The sequence below is a fragment of the Talpa occidentalis genome, unplaced genomic scaffold (assembly GCF_014898055.3).
Source record: "Talpa occidentalis isolate TD23 unplaced genomic scaffold, MPIMG_talOcc4v2.1 talOcc4.13, whole genome shotgun sequence".
Classification (NCBI taxonomy): Eukaryota; Metazoa; Chordata; class Mammalia; order Eulipotyphla; family Talpidae; genus Talpa; species Talpa occidentalis.
In genome coordinates, this window is record NW_023601322.1 from 65,781,160 (window position 1) to 65,800,625 (window position 19,466).

A 19,466-nucleotide genomic window follows, 5' to 3' on the forward strand; every position below is an offset into this window, starting at 1 on the left:
GGTAAATGGCTCCATGTCCTCAAAGTAAGGTTCAGAGCAAGACTCCCAGCCTTCTGCCTTACACGGGGAAAGGTAGCAGGAACTAGTTGAGAAAGAGGAATGGAGTCAACTTGGATGAGATAACTGTCCTTTCACCTGGCAGCTGTCCAGCCCCCAAATAGCTTTTGTGTCCAGTCCAAAAACAAGATCACATGAGAAGGGGAGAAGTAAATACACAAGTGCTTGTCCTTGCACCATCCGTGGGTACACCAGCATCAGACACACTGCTGGGGGCCCCAGGGGGGCTGCACTTCACTGCCTCCCTCCCTGGGTTCCATGAGGCTGAGACCACCTGCATCAGGGCCAGTGCGCTGTGTGGTTTACGTGCAGCCTTTCTCGTAAGGTTCCCTCAACTCCACTCACACCAAAGGGGGAGCAGAAGAGAAAGGTCAAGCAGATCCAGGAGCCTGGACTCCAGGGGAAAAGCGCATCGCCTCCTTTTGCTGAAGGACACTCCCTTCTGATGGAGAATGGGAACTCCCTTCCTCCTGCAGCAGCCTGTCTGCAGCGGTCCTGGTAGGTCAGCGTGGAAGCTGTAGGCTATTGCAGCTGCCGAAACCCCAGAGAGAAAGTGCCTCAGAGCCAAAGCCAAGAGGTGAGTGCTTCCATTTCTTAAAGGGGCTCAGATTGCTGTGGACTTTCTATGTGGCTTCATGCTTGTACCCCTTCCCCCTCCCGCCCCTTCTTCCTTTTCTCCTCCCTGATCTGGTCTGTGGCAGGCTTGAGTGTATGTGATGGATGCTAGAGTAAATACTCCTGTATTCCCTTCTCTCATTCAGAGGCCAATCTGCTTCCAGAAAGAACTAGTTAGCTCTAGTTCTTAGCAGGGAAGCAGAAAGCCATTCCTACCAAGTGAATTAGTCTTTCTTGAGATTCAAGATGACCTTTTCCATGTCTTCATCAGACAAATCCTATTACAGTAGAGTTAATGCTTAGTTTTAAAAAGCACTGCTGCATGAAATAGGAAATAAACAAAAGGATGCCAGCCAATTCTTTGTCATTGGACAAAAGGAAAAAAAACAGAAATGGGCTAAGCAGAGTCTCCTTCCCTCACCCCCTTTTCAATCTTTTCTGGATTTCTTGGAGTCCTGCAAAATATACTCAACAGATTAAAGGACTCCGCTCTTAGGTTGAGAACAAGAGGAGTAAAGGAAAGAGGGATAAAATCAAAGGTTTGGGGAAGGACTGCTCTATCAGCAGAGGGCTAGAGAAGAGAAACACATTTTGCAGAGACTTGTTTGCCCAGAAGTGCACACGCCCAGGCCCTTGGTGTGCACCTGGGCTGATTTAGGGACAGGTGGCCATGTCACCATCATTTGCACACACACACCATTACTCCCTGACATACACTGAGCATAAATTATAGACTGCAAATATCTATGCTAAAAAGAAAATGCTGGTGGGAACAAGATAATAACTTGGTAAGTCAAGATTCTTTTATTGACAATAAACTGAAGCCCAGTTTGAAGAGACTTAGGGAAAAAAATTTATAAAAGGAAATTTGTTTGCTCTTGAAACTGAAAAGGCCAGGGTGGGATCTAGATGCCAGATGATGGCATCCTGACTCTCCCTCTTTCTGTTCCTTGGTTTTGCCCCTCTATGTTGTTCTAGTCCCAGGAAAGGCATCTTCAGGCTGACACCCACTGGCATAATCACCCTGTAAGAACAGGTGCTCCCCTTACCCAATAGTGCTAGCTAAAGCATCAAGGTCACATCTCACTGAACCAATGTGGTCATTGTGTCCATCCCTGCCATGGAGGTGTGACTCACTCCCATTCCCAAATCACAAGGACTGAAAACAATGAAGGGGTAACCCCCCACAGACAAACAAGGTGCAAGTCCTAAGAGAAGGGGACTGCATGAGGGATGGCCAAGGTCAAGGGTTGCCACTCCGTGATGCTATTTCTGCAATGATTTAGATTAGGAGTCAAAACACCTCCAACATCACCTTCCTTTGTCCTCTCTATGTCTCTTCCCTCCACAAAAATTTATTGGTGACAGGCCCCACAGTAAGAGGAACTATTAATAGAATAAGAAACTAAAGACCCCATGGTACGCCCTTCCTAGAGACCCCTGACAATGGGAAAGACACAGGAGGCTTATTTCGGCTGATTCCCCAGAACACCCACCAACCTGGGCCCCCAGCCTGCTGGTGCTCACATGGGTCTCCCCTTCCCCTCACCACCCTTGCCCACTTCTGTCCCCCTCTGCTCTGCTGATGTAAACCCATCTTGCCTTTCATTGGTCAGCCTCAGTGCTGACTACCCACAAGGCCTTCTCTGCCCAGTACAGCCTTTTCCACTACCTCCCTCTCCAAACCTGATGGTCACTCACTCTCAGTATTATAGTTCACTGCTTACCTGTTCCTTGAGAACTTGTTTTTGTTCCTCTCTCGCCCTGATTTTCATTCAAGGCTACTGATAGGAGGGATAAACTTCATCCCAGCCCTCTCGTGGTGAGAGTACATAGTAAGTGACGAGAAAGTAATTTCCATTAATGGACCAACAGAAGGCTAGACTCCTAAGTATCTTAGAAGGGATGGCTAGCTTACTCGAGGTCCTTTATTCTGATTTTGAAATACAGTAACATGGATTGAGCACTAAATATATGCTGAAGCCCATACAGGCATCAGTTCAGGTAATCCTTACAGTGATCCTATATGCCAAATACTGCCATTACCCCATTTATTACATGAGGAAGCTGAGTCTGAGTGCTAAGCCGTTTGTCCTAGATCATAGAGCTAGTAAGAGGGGATATGGGAGTTAGAACTCGGGCAAGGCTGCCATCTCATTTCCCATTATATTCCTCATTTATAAGCTTATGGGGGGTGTTTCCTGCTGCCTTTAAAAAGCAAGGAATACAGGTGATTGGTCAGGGAGCACGAGGAAGCTAAGATATTTTGGACACCTCTTTGGGTTCACCTGAGTTTTCAGTAGGGGCACTTGTTACATTGCACCTAGGAATAAGAGGTGACACCCCTTTCTAAGAGCAAACAGGAAGGTCAGGGCATAGGGGATTCACAAACGAGGTATCCCTGGGGCTCAAAAGAATGAAGTGGTTTTTGATGAAATGAGGGTACAAGGGTCTTTGGAGAAACCCTGGAGTGTGGGCTGTAGAATACAAGCTTGCCCCTCTGACTGCCCATCATGACAGTGACCTTCCTCCTGCCACCTGACCAGGGTGAGCAGGTGACTCAGGTCCTTCCTCAGAGGGTAGCCTGTAGGATTCGGAAAGCAACCAATTTTGAGCTCAAAGGAAACCAAACTCTTGGAAAAAAATGATGAGTATTTTTTATACTGTCCGTGCCCACTGGTTTTCTGCTGATGTGGTCACATGTGGTACAGGTGGCGCTCATGGTCTGGAGCCCCTTTCTCTGCTGCACACTAACCTACACACGCACGTTAGTAGCTTCTCAAGAGCAGATGCTATTTGGTTTTGTCATCTATGCTCACAGTATCCCGTGAGAGGATCAGAGAGCTCGTGTCCTCACAACCACAGCACAGTGAGGTGAGATATGTCTCAGACTGGAGAGCAGAGAAGGGCCCGGAGTGGGGATGGTGGACCTGTGAGGTCTTTGGGATCTAAGCTTACTTGATACTCATGAGGTGACAATTAAAAATACCCAAAAGAATTTTATAGGCTAAGGAAAATTATTTGAGTAAATGTTTAAGAGAAAAACTGCGAGTAGACCTAGAGAAGTGAAAATATACATTTACACAAAAACTTGTAGACAAATGTCCACACCAGCATTATTTGTAACAGCCAAACAGGGGAAACAAGGCAAATGTCTATTAACTGAAGAGTGGATATATAAAAAGAGGCACAGTCATACAATGGACTATTATTCAGAAATAAAAGGGAATGGAATTCTGATGCATGCCACAACACGGATAAAACTCAAAAACATGAAGCTTCTTAAGGGAAAGAAGTCCGTAACTGTGATTCATTTACATGAAATGGCCAGCACAGGCAAAGCTGTAGAGACAGAAAGTAGATTCGTGGTTGCTTGGGCCTGGTGGCAAGGAGGAATGAAAGTAACTGTTGAAGTGTATGGGGTTTCTTTGGAGATGATAAAAATGTTCTAAAATTAGACAGCGGTGATAGTTGCACAACTTTGTGAATATACTAAAACCACTTAATTGTACACTTGAAATGTGAATTACATCTCAATAAAGTTGTTTGAAAACCCAGACCATGGCTAATGAAAGAATTATCCCAGTGACAGGGCTTCACTGAAGGATGTGGTCTCACCCTGTCTGTTGCGATAAGCTTAGGTCTTGACCCACAGAGCTTGGCCACAGGCCACCCAGACAATCCAAGTGGAAAAGAGAGAGATGCAAAAGATAGGAGCCTTAGATTTCTCCCCAGAGTCTAAATCAGATTATTTCCCCACTTTCTTGCATCGATCATTATAAATTTTATGGAATCAATTTCACAATTCTATGTTCATTTCTGAGTTTTAAATCATGCTTTAGAAAGCACTCCCTATTCTAAGATTATAAATCTTGAGATAGATTTTATTTATATTTTTATTGAGATATAATTGACATATAATAGTTTCATGTGTACAACATAAAGACTTGATATTTGGATATTATTATTATAAATCTTATTAACTAATGCTTTCTTCTAAGGTTTGTCTTCTTACATTTAAATGTAATTCATCAGGAATTTAAATAACTGGAGATCCATCCAGCTCATTTTGATTTTATGTTGCCAAATAACAAGTCAACAATTAGATCAGAAATCTTAAATTTGGGGTTGAAATGGACTTGGTTTATTCTGTAACTTCCTGAAATTAAATGTAAAAATGTGTGTGTGTGTGCATGTGTGTGTGCACATTTATTTTTCTAAAGAACAGGACTGTAGATATTATCAGATCCTCAAGGGGGTTTGTGACTCTCTCAGAAAACCTGCCGAACCCTCTACATTTCTTAAAGAGGGATCCAGGCAGACTGATTCCGATGTTTCAACACACTGGGGCTGAACCTGAGTGACAGGGCAGTTATTAAACAACTCCAGGAGAGGTGAGAGATGACTCCCAGGGGAAAGTTCTCTGTCACATGTCAGTGAGAATTGCACCACCTTTTGGTTTGATATTTTGCTGACATGATTCTCACTGGCTCCCCTTGGGTCCATAAAACTTCAGGTTTTGAATCATCTGTTGACAAATCAATGGAGCTGATAAGTCATTTTAGCTGACACAACTTGTGGTCCTCCTGTCGCAAAGAATCTGAGAAGGCTTATAGTTCAACAAATATAAATAAGTAAGTAAAACAATCAAGTGAAAATAGAACTGCCATTATATGGAAGGCAGCAAACCCTTCTGTGCAGATTAATGGAATAAATATACATGCAACTCCCACCATGTGCCGGACACTGTCTAGACGCCTGTTTCTCAAAGTGTGGTTCCTGGACCAATACCATCAGCATCATCTGGGAACTTGTTACACATGAAACTGCCGAGGTTAGACATACTGAGTTAGGGTCCAGAAAATCAGGAATCCGGCAATCTGTGCTTTAACAAACCCTCCACGAGTTAGATGCTAGAAGTATAATAATAATAAAAAGACACATTAAATACCTGCTCTCCTCATGGAATTTACCTTCCAGTGTGTGTCTCAGGGTGACAGAAAACAAGAAAGTAAAAAGTAACAGAAAATGTAAATTTTCAGATACAATAAGATGTATGAGGAGAGACAAGCAGGGGGTGTAAAGGGTAGTGATGCAGAAGAGGTGTCAGGAAGGAGTTGGTCTGATATGAGACCAGCATGATAAGAAAGAGCAACTGTGCAAAGAATTGAAAGACAGAGAGGAGGCAGCCATGCAAAGGCTCTTCAGTCTACCCACACTGTCCTGTAGGAGAAGCAGTGGGATGCGTGCACAGTGATTAAGGAGGAATATGTGGGGGATGGACTTGGGAAGACAGGTGGTAGTAGCAAGTTTGGCCTTCGTTCTTAGTGCAAGGACAGTTTTGAGCAAATAGAGACATGATCTGTTTTACTTTGTGGCAGCATCCCTCTGGAATGAACTTCCGGTGGAAGCAGGGAAGGTGGAAGCAGGGAAGTCAGAAAGATTTTGCATTATCTAGACAAGGAATATTGGTGCTTAGATGAACTAGACCGATGTGCAAAGATCTATTACTATGTGGAAAATAAGCAACAATGTAGGACGTGGCACACAGGAGACTGTTTTGAAGCACACACACATCCAGGTGTACGGAGGCATTTTCCCCTGAATGGCTCCACATGAAAAAGTTAAGAGTGGTTAACTTCAAGGAGAAGGGGATCAGGGAGGGTCATTTTTTACATTTCTTCATATTGTGCATTTTTCACATACACAAAGCATTACTTTTATTTATATAATATTTTAAAACAGAAGATAAATGATCGGTTATCAACATCACAGAGAGGAAGCACACCTCTCACAACCTTTTCTAAACATCCTCCCCTGAAGTTACTGGAGAGCCAGGCTAACAAAGTGGGGTGAGCTCCCATGCTTGGGAGACAGTGAGGTCAGGGAAAGACACCTTCCCAACTGGGAACAACTGCCCCCATTTCTGTCCCGCAGCTATGGTGACATTTGTGGTTGTCAGGTCTCCCTGGGCAACTAATACAATTTCCCCTGAACATCTACTGCATCTCCCTAAGCTCAGCTTGTCCAATAGTCCCCTCTGTCATCTTGGCAGCTGGTCCAGCATGAGACTAGCAGGCCCATCATTTAACTGCATGATTGAGCACAAACAGAAACAAATAGTTTTCTGGGGAGAGAGAGTAACATGCAGCTTCTGATTTCTCCTGTCAGCTGATTAGGATTTGTTGTGTCCAAACAAGGTCAAATGAGATTAGAAAGAAAATGCAGTGTGCCTGGTGTGTGTTTCACATAACTGCATCACTTAAGTAAACAGGATGAAGGAAGGGGAAATTTTCAAGCAAATATTGAATGTCAGCCTTAAGATTCAAGGACAAGAAGCCAGGGCTTCTATGTTATGCTGGGAGAGAAAAATTGTCCTAATTGGGGACATTCTGAATGAACCCTGCTGATGCAATCATCCTCGGGTTCTTCTTTCATGCTGGTGTAGTTAAAAAGTAATAGTTTTATGTGTGAGCACAGAATAAGTAAAACCTTGAGATACCACTTTCAACCTTTATCGCCTTTCTAAAACTCTAAGAGGCTGAGAGCCATTTTCTGCAGGAGCAACCACAAAGTGCCAAGGAGTGAGTCCAGCTCCTAGGTCTCAGAAGGAAAAATCTTCCTCCAGGAGCAGCTACATTTTAGCTACATTTAGTCACATCAGTAACTCTGGCCCTGGCTTCACCTCTGTGGATAAGCTGACCAGGTATCTACTAGGATTTCTGTCCTCCAAATCTGCCATTTTCTTCCTTTCTCAGATCCACCCCTCTGCAGTGCTAGTAAGCCACACAGATGGTTTTTACACCACAAGAATGGCTTTCAAAATGGTCTAAGGGCTCTGAGGGAAGTTAGGGTTTCTGTTACATCCTCTAGATGGGGTCCAGTGTATTGTGGATGCTTAATAAGAGGCTTCGACAGCTATTATTTCCACGGACTACTTCCTGGCCCAGTGCTGAAGGGCTATTCTAAGGGCAGACTTTTAGACGAGGCAACGTCTACGTCGCCTCCCACGCTAAATGACGGTGGGGTCAAAAGGCATGAACATTATCATGCCTCATGACTCAAAACATTTGTATGGATATAATTTAAAAGACAAATCTAAATACCTACACGGAAGTTGAAATAAATAGGGAATTTGAGGGCTGTTAAGGTGAAATCTAAAAACATTTCAAGGTGGGGTGGGGAGTTGTATTACAAAAAATATCTTGAGAAACTGAGGATTCATTATTTCCCAGTACTTGAACAGTACATTACCAAACACCCGAATAAGTACTAAAGAAATCAGTTTATATCAGCAGCTAGGGATTGTATTTGTTAAGAGCTGTGTATGTGCTTGTGTTTTTTAAAACAGCATTTCACAACTAGTTATAATGGAGAAATAAAAATAATGACCTGCATTTGCACTGACAGTTTTCAAGGTGCCTTCACACACTTTGACATATTTGATGATGATGATAACCCCAACAGCTTGCAAGGAAGATGTGGTTAGGAAAGCCTCATTTAGCTCCTTCAGGAGAGGGGGATCAGGAGCCAGAGGAGCTGACTTGCCCAGGAATGCCTGACAACACAGTGGGCAGGTTAAAGTGTGCTCACCTGAGGCAGGAGACCTGTCTTGAGTCACAAGTAGGTACTTTAACTAGGGGTGCAACCTGGGTGGGGCTTTGAGCCACATCACTGTCCTGAGGAGTTAGGATGTTTCCTAACTTTAAAAACTATCATTTCGTGTGGTTAAAATGAATAATATGCATACTCTATGTAGCACAATTATTTTCCAAGATTTAGAAGTAAGCTGTTCATAATATTTTTATCTTTTTGTGATAGAAGGCCCTTTGGATACTCAGGAAGATGATTAGTTTTTAAAGCAAATTATCGCTATCTTTTGAATACTTAGAAGTGGTAGTTCATGGAGATTCCAATTAATATAATTAGGAGAAATCAACTTTTTTGAATTTTGGAGCGCCTTTTAGGAGAACTGCCACTCTGAGACCTTCAGAAGGCTCCCTGAGGGACCCTGGGTGTGGGGGGCGGGGGTCACTGGGGAGAATGGCTCCCCTGGGGGCTCCATGATGACTTTGGAGAACAAGCTCCACCTCTACCTTCCCAAGGGAGGGAGAGACCAGAAAACATTTCTAGTTCTGACAGGTCATTCTCTACTCTATCTGAATCATGAGGTGGGTGGGCCTGTGCACGCACACACACACTCACTCACTCACACTCCCAGGCACAAATGCCTGCCTAAGGAGGAGGGACGATTCATCAATTATAGGAAACTATTAATCATGTTTCTATTTGCTCTTCTCAGAGACACCTCCTGATCTGCATCCTTTCAGTCCAGCTTCATTTCCCACCTTCTAGCCAAAGAGTTATTTGTACAGGCAGCTTCCTCCCTTCCTTAACCCATCCTGGCAATGGCATCAAGATGCAGCCATTAAAAAGAACCCCTTCCCTGAAACTGTACTCACCTGAGGGGTTACCTAATTCCACAGGGACAGGTTTGACCACTGGTGAGAAACCGCAGAAATATTCTCTCAGCAGCCCCTCCCCAGACCGAACCTGGAGGGCTGTTGCCTTGACCGGCTTTGCAAAATGCCCTTTGCAAGGCTTGGCTCTGGGAATGGCACAGACAGACACATACACACACTCTGCCACACACAGACACCCTGTACAAGTATGCCAGATGACAGAACAGAAAAGGACTCCCTTTCATCCAGCAGCCTTCTGATTCCAGAGGAGCCACAACCTGCTGTTTCCCCGGTGACTGAGGTCTCAAAATAAACAGGATTCCACTCAGACGGGCCAGTAGTCCATTCGACTCAGCCATTTGCCCCAAGACAAACCACGCTAAAATAACACCCAGGATAGTTGCCACTGCTGTCTGCTGTCTCTGCCTCCTTCCCTACCGGCCAATAGCTGTGTTCCTGGACCTAACGCTGGCTATGCAGAGCTGGGGGTACTTAGAGCCCTGTGTACATCCCAGTCGGTAGGGTCTGTACGGGTAGCTGTTAAAGGGCAGGTGCCTTCTGCTGACAAACAAGGCCAGTGCAAGACTAAGAGGCTGACATTCTCAGCCCCCAGCCTGCCTCCCTGCTTCCCACACAGCCCTGAGGGACTGGTAGCCGGCTCAGTGGCACAGAGTCTGGAGGCGGACCAGCAACCTGATGTGCATGCCACGGCCCGTCCCCTCTCCCCACACAGAGCTGCAGGACTTGTGAGGTTCAGAGCCAGCTTGGGGCTGCTGGGAAAGCAGCTGCAGTGTGGTGACAGTGACAAACGCACAGCAGAGCACTCCGAGTGGATACCCTTTCCCCTCACACAACCAGAAAGACGCAGCCCTCAGCCTACAAGCTTCTTCAGGTAAGAATCAGGGAGTCTGTCCTAGGGAACAGAAAGCATGTTATATTCAGTACTGGGGGAGTGGAGTAGTAATGGTGGGGGTGGGGGTGGTGATATGTGTCTATCCAAGTGCAAGTATAAGGCTACTTAGAGAGGAAAACAATTGGGGAAAGTTAAGGCAGTAAAATGTTTTAAGCAGATAATAATGGAACCTGCTCTCTTGCAAGTGAGCAACAGAAGCTCACCCCTGCCTGAGCTAAAGCTGCGCGGCCACAGACTGCCCTGGGGGGAGGGTTTGTTAGTGACACAGGCATGTAAAAGTCACACCTGGGCCTTAGAGATTGTACAAATAATCATGCACTACTACCCCTTATCTTCACTGCCCCATTGCCAGGCTGCTGAGAACTGGAGGGGGCGGGACATTCTCATTCCCAATGTACAAGTATGCAGACTTTGCAGTTTGACAGAAGCCAAAAGCTATGGCCTTGGTGACCCTGGCAGGCAGTATCCTGCTGTGTCACACTCACCCACCTGGGTAGCCAGGAAATCCAGCAGCCTCCAAAGACCTGTTTGCTGGGTGGGCACTTTAGATTTATCAACCATTGATGGAGGACTTTTGGAGTGGGATCAATAAGGTGGTATTCCTACAGCCCCATTGATTGCCAGCATGATCTATCTTGCCTTCTGGTCTTTGAAAATTACATCATCATTCCAGGACCCCTCCAGGTAAGTACCAGCAGAGGATTAGTGGGAATGGCTAGCCACTGGGCACATTCTCTGGCACTTCTGCTAGCCACACCCACATCACCATTCCATGCCTAAAGTATGCCAGGCTTCTAGAAGGAGCATTTGAAAAACTCAGGCCTCCAGATGCTGGAGTGAAAATTCCAGGCATTTAATCAAGTACCCATTTTTCAGAGACCCAAGAGAAAGCCACCTTATCTCACCTCTCAGGTTCAGCAGAACACAAACACGGTATTTTCTCCAACTATTTAAATCCACCCCCATTTTCTGCCTTCTTTCTGCTCTGGTGACCAGCACTTTCCCTTTCATTCAGTACAGGGATGCAATTGTTTGTGATTTTGCTCTGCAAACACCAGTGGGAGGACGCTCACGAGCATCCTGGCACAGTGCGAGCCAAGGGCTACAAAGAAATAGGCTTGGTTTTTGCAAAGTGCTGCCCTGCGAAGTGCCGGCCAGCTGTTTACTGGGCCTGTTTACTGGGCTGTGAATGAGTGCAGATTTTGGTGAGGTCTGTGATTCACAGTCACAAATTCCCTCTTCCTTTGTTTTTTTTTTTCTGTGTTGGTTCCTGAGGGTTTCTGAGGAAATTCCCTGGGCAAAGTTGTATATCTGAGGGCAAGATGACCAAATCTGCTGCTGAGAGCAGCTGGCAGATGCAGACACTCTCCTACTGACCCTGCCTTTTTAAGGATGAATCCATGGCTTTGCACATGGAGTGCTTAGTCAAAAGCAAAGCTAATTCACCTAACACTCAGTTTCTTACAAAGCTCTCCACCACCATGCCCAAGTTGGGAGTGCCCATATATATGGCTTCCATAAGCAGCTTTCTGTTTCCAAGAAGGCTATAAGGAAGCAGTGACAAGTTCACTAAGTGATTTGGCTTTATAGGCCATAGCACCAACAATGCTGTTTCCATGGTGACAGTAAATGGACATCCATGTGCTCCACCAGCACCTGGCAAAGGAATGTCTGATACCAGGACAGAGTGGATTTGCTCACTCTGTTGACAGGCACTCTGGGGACCTTGACTAAACTGTTAAGGATTGTGGAGCTACTGGTCCTGCTGTTGTTAGTTCCCATGAACCAAGATCACACTGAGTGAAAGGCACAACTCCCATCACACCAAAGAGGTGTTGCTTGGCAAATGCAACACACCTTGACTAAGACTACTGGAAAAATGATCTGTAGTGATCTGTGCCACAGACATACCATTGACAAGTACTAGGGAAATCCTTATGCAGGACACATAAGTTGTAGGTGAGTATTTTTCCTTTCGTATAGATTCATTAATTAACACATGTTCATGCAGTACTGACAAGGTGTCCTTTCTTGGGATGTGACTGGATCCAGCCAGCTCAACCACAGAGAAGGGAGGGGACCAGCCTGGGTGGGGAGGTCACAGAGAATGGGCCTAGGCTTGCAAGGATGTCCAACTCAACATAGAGAAAGGCACCCAAGGTATAGGAACAAGCATCTGGGCCAAAGAGAGGAAAGGGAAGGGATAGGCATTATTTTGATTCCTAAAATTCACTACTTAAGTGAATTTAAGACAGTATAACATACTGGCTAAGTGCACAGATTCTGCAGTCAGGCAGAATCTGGGGTTTGAATTTAGACTCTGCTACTCATTAGTCCTGTGACCTTGTGCCTCAGTGTCCTCATCTATAAAATGAGGCAACCAACCTTGTTACTGAAAGGATCAAAGGAGTAACACTTTTAGCACAGTGCCTGGTGTTTAGTGAATACTATGTAAAATTTACTGCTATTATTACTATTATTATTATTGAAAGGTGAGTTCTGAAAAGGCTATCTGAGTCCATTTCTCCAAAGTTTAGAGGCACTCTAAGAGTGACCCTCAGTGCCACCCTTTGGGCAGCATGGAGGTTCTTTTGCACTGGCATTGGGTTCTGCTTGTATCTGAGTCTTCAGAAATAGAAGAGCTTCGATGTCAGTCCCCAGTGTTTCTTGAGCCCTTATGTATGCCAGGTACTTGTTTGACTTTACATGTATGACCTTGCTGAACTCTCATAATCACCCTGTGAAATGGGGGCTACCCTAGTTGTACTAATTGAGGTTCGGGTGGGTCAGGTGGTTTGTGAAGGTCACATAGTTGCCAAGTGGCAGAGCCAAGCTTCACAGTCAGACTGTGCTCCTAACTAATATGCTGAATATTGGGGGATGGGGGGGAATTGTGACACTGGGGGTGTCCTAAGGGGCAGGTAGAATTTGGTGACAGGAATTCAGCAATAAGTGGTATCTGAAGACCCTAAAAGCTAGGCTGTGGTATGAAAACACTTTTTGGACCCATGGCCTTTGGGAACAAGTACAGGCACTGGGGACAAGGTGAGTCCCAGGTTTTCCTGAGCCAAGAAAAGAGGAAATGGCCCTTACAATAAGGACAGAGGCACAGGGAGGGTATTGGGCCTGAATCCTTATATCCCTTAGGCCTTAAGCTTAAGGTCAGAGCATCTTGAGCTGAGCCAAGATGCGTCAAGACTGGTGCCTCCAATCATGGATAGGAGGAATGACGATGCAAAATTTAGTGTCTGGGTATAGTGATGTTTACAATGATGTAAAACTTATTTGCCAAATGCAATATCTCTAAATGGCATATTTAAAACTTAGAGAGATTTGTTTTATGCAAATCTTTGGGACTTTGTCCCAGAATTGCTGGTGATAGGAACAGGTGTGGAGAAGAGAGGGAGAAGGGGGGTTACTGTGCACCAGGGCTGTGCAGATGTGGGGGTTACTGATGGACAAGTCATCTCTCTGCCCCTCCAGCACCTGGGGTCTTGTCCGGGGATATTCAAACTTTAAATAATGTACATAAGAACCACAGAACTTGTTAAAAAATCAAGTTCCTTGATCCTACCCACAGTGGTCCTACTTTAGTAGGGTTTCAGGGACCCAGGAATCTCCATTTCCTGAGTGGGGCCTAGGTGATTCTGCTGCCTCTGACCGCCCCCCCTCCCCCACAGTGAAGAAGCCTCCAGAACTGTGAGACACAGCATTTCTGTTGTTCAAACCTTCCTATCCGTGCTACTTCTAATGGCAGTGCTAGAAAACTATTAGAGCAGGCACCAGATTCCTAGTGCCCCTCGAGGCTCTGTGTGTGATCTTGCTGAAGGTCAACACATTACACCAAGTATGGCAACTTTTCCTTTTCTTTAATTCTGAGAGATTTCCTGTTGGCTCAAACAGTGTTCATGATAGTTCATAGGGAGGCCTAAGGCCCAGAAAATAAAAAGGAATGAATGAAAGGATGAAGAGGGAAGAAAGAAAACTAGGGAAAGAAAAAGAAGAGAGTGGGGACCAGGAGGGGTATGCGTGAGGGTGATGTCTGACCACTTCAGACTTAATTAGTTCATCCCTGGGTGCCAAGGAGCACGCCAAACACAGAAGCCACAACAGAACCTGGAGCTAGCAGACCCTACACTCATAAAAGCTAGGAGGCTCATGGCAAAGGGACCAACCCAGTAGGGGTTTGAAAAGCTCAGGGGAAGGCTGGCACTTGGGTTATGACCTGGAGGATCTTCAGGCATCAACTTGGTGAGGGTTGAGCATATATGATGGAGGAAGGAACATGTCACACAGTGTGAGGAATCACGGTGTCACCAACAGCAGAGGGAAGGCCAATGTGGCTGGATACAGGGGAAAAGGAAGGGGGACACATAAGACCGAAGAGCAGGCAGGGGCCAAACATGAGGGCCATGTTGAGGATTTAGGTCCTTAAACTGAGAGCTATAGAGAACAAGAGAAGAAGGTGAGTCTATAAAGGGCAAACTCTCATAGCAACAAAGGAAATCTGGGACAGAGAGGGTGAAGGCACTGTTCAGCAAAGGCTTATCCCTGAAGCAAGACCTCAGGTTTCTTGAGCTCACAAATCTCGAATTGGCTGCATTACTTTAAGGGAGTGAAGGTCCAGGCCACTCCCCAAATAGTGTCCTTGCTATGATCCTCTAAACAGAGCATGCTCTAGGTGGTTGTCATGGTCCCATTGGGAAGGGTGTGAATAGGGACAGCTCTGGGCCTCCCCTGGTGCCACAGCGGTTGAGCGCTGGGTTGCGAGGCTGCCCGCAGCCTCTGCAGCACCAGTTCGATCCCCAGCCACCGGCGAGGGTCCCACAAAAAAAAAAAAAAAAAATAGGGTCAGCCTTGTTCCGTTGGTGAGGCTAATTAATTAGCAAGCTTGTCAGCCAGGCCAAACTCAGACTAGGATGATCAGGCAGCCTTCTTTGGCATCATTTGAAGGAAACAGGCCTGGTGAATAACCTCTCCTTTGCCTGTTACACTTTGCCTGAAGCTGCAGGAGGCTATTTGGTTGGGCTGTGGTACAGGTGGAGATTCAAGTTGTGAAGGGGAAAGAGGTGGGCGCAGAAAGTCCAGGTCAACCCCCTTAGGGTGCCAGGGGTGAAAGTAGGCAGAGACAAGTCTGAAAGAGGGCAGAGAGTAATGAAAGGGGAAGCAAAAAGAATCTGAAGTCAAACGTTGCCTTATTTGTAATTTTATGCAAGAAGCAACAAGATGGGCACACAGCCCGGGGGGAATTCCAGCTTGGTGTCTGCAGCCCTCCCAAGGAGACTGGATGTTTTGGCTACAGAGACACAGGCACACACTCAGAGATACAGACAGATACAGCCACACACACACACACACGCACACGCACACACACACACACACCATTCCCATCACTGAACTCCATATAATGCCTTTGACATACACCCCACCTGCCACAAAGAGAATTCCATTTGAGCAGAGGTGCTAGAGTTGACTAAGCAATGATAAGTTTTTAGGGCAAGTAGCACATGCTTTGGAGAAGCAAGGTGATTTTTTGAAAGGTGAAAAACAGCCAAGAGGACTTTGCAGAGCAAGCTACCCCTTCCAAATACACCTCTCAGGTCTCCCGACCCACTCAAGCCCCACTGGCCCCTTTTCTATTCAGTACCCTTTCCTGCCTCTCAGACATTGCAATAGTTGCTCCATCTGCCTGGACTGCTTCACCCAGTTCTCCACAAAGCAGACCTCTTTTCAACCTTCAGGCCTCATCTCTCTGGTCAACTTAAAGAAGTTTTCTTTCCTGTTACTCCTTATCTTACCTCTCTTTGCTTCATGGCACTTCACACAGTCTGTAGTCAACTTTTCAAGCTTTTAGAACTTGCTATTGCCCATATTCCCCACTAGAACATGAGACACATGAGGGCAGATGTCATCTGTCTTGTTCTCCACTGTATCCGCAGTGCCTAGGACAGCCTGGTCATGCAGAAGATGCTCAGTAAATATTGATCCAAAGACAAATGAGTGAATCATTCAATCTTAGGAGTGGGAAAGTTAAGGCCAAGGACAGTGGGACAGCACCCCCTGATGCTCCTCAGAGCTCTGGAAAGGCCTCTGAACCTGACTTGGGAGATCAGGGGTCAGGTTCTCATAGTTCCCAAGACCCCATGTTTCCAGTCAACTACTCAGGTTTAGCTCGCTTGACTTCATCTCTTCAGAGAACTCATGTTGGAAGCTTGGAAAAATCTAGCCTAGTTGTATTATTCATGCTTAGAGATGAATAATTTCTTTTGGTTGATGGGCATCAAAGGCAAACAAGTGGATGTCAGGGCCCCAGAAGGGAGACATCCATCTGGTGTGTTCCAACCCTTGCACCCATAGAGAGAAAGGAGCAACTCAGCTCCCCCTTTGCTGGTGGTCTGATGGGAGCAGTAAAAGCAGCTACATTGATTAATCAATGTGTACAAAGTGCTGCACCAATACCTGTGGGGACATAAAGAGCTTCTAAAAGATGAGACTCTCCTCATCCTTCCTCAGATTCCTTGTCAGAATTTAGAAACAGCAAGTAGGGGAAAGTTGAGAATAGATGCTCCAAAGTCTCTCCCAAGAAGTCAACACAGCAAGTCCACAGAGAACACTTCCCTGGTTCAGAGTCGGGGCAGGGCTGGCTAGGGCTTCCTGGCCTTTAGTGATCAGTGATGTTTAAGTTATAGGAGCACAATCCTCCTTTAGCCTCCATCAGTTTTTCAAGCTAGGAGTGATAATGAAGATGTTTGTAGAAGCAGAGATGCAGGCCAGTTTCAGAAAGATTTCCTCCAAAGGATAAAATATCCATTTGGTCACACAAAACTTATTACACTCTCCAAGTCTTTGCTGAGGGCTTGGGAAGTAGAGTCTGAAGTTTCTGAGAAAAACCACTGACATGGGAGACCAGGAATTCTGATGGTTGCAATTCTGACCCATCTCTCTCACTATCCTTTCATTGCTTCAGGGTTGCAATCTGAAGCAGAACAGCTGTGGGGGGACTGGGGATGGAGGTCGACAGCACGAACTCTGGGGTAAGACTGAGTATGAATTCTAGCTCTGACACTCCCCAGTTACATGCCCTGGCCAAATTTCATAATCTCTCCATTTCTGTAAGGTAGAGATAATAATGGGACATATCGCCTAGGATTGTTGACAGGAATATGTGAATTAATAGTCCATAGTGCATTCAAGTGTTACGTGATTAGCATTAGTTGTTGCTATTTAATAGGGTTGGTTTAAGAATTAAGACAGTGCATGTAAAGCCCTCAAAATGTTTAAGTACATAATGCATACATAGCACATGGTATTTGCTCAATAAAATATTATCACTGCCACTCACAAGCTTTGCAGTTTGGCTATGGTGTTTTATTGTTTGTTTTTTTAAAAAACTTTCATTAGAATCTATTTCAACTAAAAAAACTATCTGTGTTCATGAAGGTCACCCTGATGTTCAACAGTCTTCCTTGTTCCAAGGGACGACTGTTACCCTTTGCTTTTTCAGCACTTAAAATCCTCATGTTAGGAATCTAGAGCTAGCCAAGAAAGTCCCTTAAAGATTGTAAGTGTGGAACAGGCAAAGGCTACTCCATCAGCAGTTTTCAGCTACAGGCACTTCCAACCAACAAAGAAGAGATGACAAAAGCAGGTTTCTTCTGCTCAAATTACAAAAAGGTTTTAGGATTCCCTCCCATCCAGAGGCATGTAGTTCCTCCATGGCATGGACAGACCCCCTGAAAATTCTGTTCCATGTTTCCTGAATCTAGGATTTGAGTTTAAATCGTCTCAAAGTTGACTGCACAGATGAAAGGGACAGCCTGCTGTCAGCTGTAAACCAAATGGCCACATTGCTATTAGGCTGCCCAATGCTCGCCCTCCCTCCCTGGGTAACCTTGGGAATAGACCTAGTCCTTATACTTTGTTTTCTTTCTCTGCAGGAGGATGGTTGTAGAGTTATTAAGGGTGGTGTGGAAAGTTCCAGCTGTCTCTTTCCACACTTGCTAATTCCCTTCCCTCCTTCTGGCCATCCTGACCATCACCTAGCTGTAGCTATGGAAAACCTGCTCATGATCCTCATGGTTCAGTGGTTTGCAGGTAGTCCCTGCACTGTTAGCATAAAGGCAGTCTTCTGAAAGCAGCCCTGAAAGATGGATAGTGGTAGGGGTCCCGGTCATGGTCTAGAGTTGGGGATGCCAGTAGTCCCCACTCTCACTGAAGTCCCTCCTTGCACTGTGGGGGCCAGACCCAGAATATGGATTTTTGAGCCTGCTTCTTTATTGGGTTGTCAGACCTCCCTACTGAGGCCTGATGACTGATGGTCTCTCATTAAGGAGGCAGAACCCTTCCTGTCCCACTTTGACCCAGATGCCTCCACCTCTCATACAGCTGGTTCAGGGTGGATACAAATCTAGGCAGTGCAAGTTGGGGTAGAGTGTTTCCAAGGTGATGTCCGAATTGTTTCTAGTGACCCATTGACCTGACCCTCCCTGCCTCTTGCTGCCCCAGAACTGAGCCAAGATTTGGGAGGGCGGCTACACCTCGGGATGTCTGGCTGGGGCCCTCCTATGGTGGGAGGCTCAGATCCCACGCTGGGATGGGCCCTGGGGAAGGTCAGGGGAGGATGAGCCAAAGCAATCCTCATCGCCTCTGTTACCTCCCTGCCTTTCCCTCTTCTCCTGACAGCATGGCAGGCAGATGTGGGGTGTGGAGGCTCCTGTTTTAGGAATTCTTAAGAACATCTTTTTTTTAAATGCTAAGCATATCTTGCTATAAGATGGATGCATATCTTGAATTGACTACTTTAAATTCTTTCCATATGCTTTAGATCAAGAGAAAGAGCTCTGGTGACTAAGTAGGAACCCCAAAGAGCTCCTAAGTCAGTGTTTTCTTAGAGTCAAGGTCCCTTTCTCTTTCTGGCCAGTCCCACATCCTGCTGGGCCTGCGCTGGTCTACTCATGTTTCTCATTATCTCTCCCCCATCCTCTTTAAAGCCTCACTCCACCCAGGGGTTTTATTTTTAAACTTGCACACTAATGCTAGGGCTGAGTAGGACATACTGCCCACATTCGTGGGAAACTGGGCTGCCTGGAAAAGTATCCCCCTTTTCAGAGACTTCCTTTCTCTCCCCCTCCCTCCTTTTGATATCTAGTGGGCACCTTCTCCATGAGGGTCCCGCCCCAAGAATACAGCAAAAAAGGGAGAGATAGAGTGCCTGCAATTGAGGAAGGGAGCCAGGGAGTTGAGGACAGACAGACAGACAGAGAGACAGACACACACACACACACACACACACACAGGAAGCCACAAATAAAGAAAAAAGCAGAAAAATGGTAGTGATAAGATATACTTTATAAAGGGAACAAGTAAGATCATGAAATAAGAGAAGTTGTGACAAATTAGGTAGAGAAGGAAAGTTTCTC

General features: G+C 45.7%; 1 protein-coding gene across 3 annotated transcripts in view; it reads left to right on the forward strand.

Moving 5' to 3' along the window:
- The first annotated feature begins 206 nt into the window (after positions 1-206).
- Positions 207-19,466, forward strand: part of FGF1 (fibroblast growth factor 1) — a 95,361-nt gene continuing 76,101 nt past the window's right edge. For 2 of the 3 annotated variants that reach the window (XM_037509045.2, XM_037509050.1), the window contains exon 1: positions 207-634. The gene's annotated coding sequence lies outside the window, so the exon portion shown is untranslated. Of the gene's footprint in view, positions 635-9,867; positions 10,027-19,466 lie in introns of all 3 variants that reach the window. The other variant, XM_037509046.2, reaches the window with a different exon arrangement.